Here is a 1,342-nt window from a genome sequence, read left to right on the forward strand (position 1 = left end):
AATAATGATTGTTTCTACCACAGAGGGTTAGATGAAAGAAACAGAGAACAGCTCAATTGGGTATAAGACAAGTAGTGAGTTTTAGATAATGTACATTGTTGCTATTCTTTCCAGTTTATAGACAACCCTGGCTGTGCCATTCCATTTCTCCCCAGAGGATTACCCAGAGTACAAGCATGTGTCAGTAGAATGAGGAGACACTCAGAGTCTTTCTAGAAGTGGAACCCAGCATCTCTGGCAGTTTAAAAACACTAAGAAGAAATGTGCCACCCCCACAGTGTGTCCACAGGAAAGCAGGGCTTGTTGGGCCAGATCTATGATTGAATGAACTTATTAATAACCTGGTTTTCTGTGGAGTCCATGAAATAGAGTCATAAGGTACAATTAGTAATTCATTCAAAGAAATAAGAGTGACCCTGAATTTCCCCCAGCATGCCCCTTTCCAAAGTTTCAGTAAAAGTTCTTATAAAGTTTTATACATCCACCCTTACCTCCTATTCCTACCTACTCTCTGGTGCCAGCCTCCATTCTATTCCTGGCATGCTTTGGCCTCAAGACCCTTGCACTCTGGCTGCTTGAGAACAAAACACAGCTGGCTTTCTCACCTCTCTTTCAGTGATCTTTCCTAATCCTATTCAAAATTGATGGGTCTGGAGCTATCTAATTGGAGTTAAAGTCTGCTCAATGGGAGGGAACTCATGTATGGTACAGTAAACATAGCCAAATATACACGACTGGGGAGGTTATAGATCTTAGAGAAAAACTTACAGCTGTCACATCCCTAGACAAACATAATTTCTTACTGTATGCTAAATATGGATCCTTATATTTATAAACAAGTATACCATTCACCACTCATCAAAGAAGCTTCTTTTTGCAACAAATAGAGTCCTATAACAGAGTCCTATAACTGGTCAAACACAGAAAATAACTGTCTGTGAGCTGCCCAGCCCTAAGTGACACATCTACAGTAGAACCTCTTCACCTAAGGCTCATGGAACATAGTGGAACAGCGGGTAAAGAAAATACTAATGCATCTCTCAACTCTCACCAGCGATGATTCAGATGGTGATTAACCCAGAAACCACAATGTTGGGGACCCCTGCTGTTTAGGGTAGCAGTCTCCCCATGTCCGGATAGCCACAAGCTGGCTCGGCGCAAATGGGGAGACTCCCCTTCTCATCGGGGCGCCTTCTGCTCTCCTCCCTGACTTACTTTTGAAGTGCCCATCACAAGATACATGCCCTCCGGCACAGGAGCTACCAGGTTTTAATCAGGCATTGTCTGATAGCCTGATAGAAGCCCACCGCCCTATGTAAATGAAGCATTCCAGGAGTACCTA

Source organism: Nannospalax galili, unplaced genomic scaffold (assembly GCF_000622305.1).
Source record: "Nannospalax galili isolate Female #2095 unplaced genomic scaffold, S.galili_v1.0 scaffold329, whole genome shotgun sequence".
Classification (NCBI taxonomy): Eukaryota; Metazoa; Chordata; class Mammalia; order Rodentia; family Spalacidae; genus Nannospalax; species Nannospalax galili.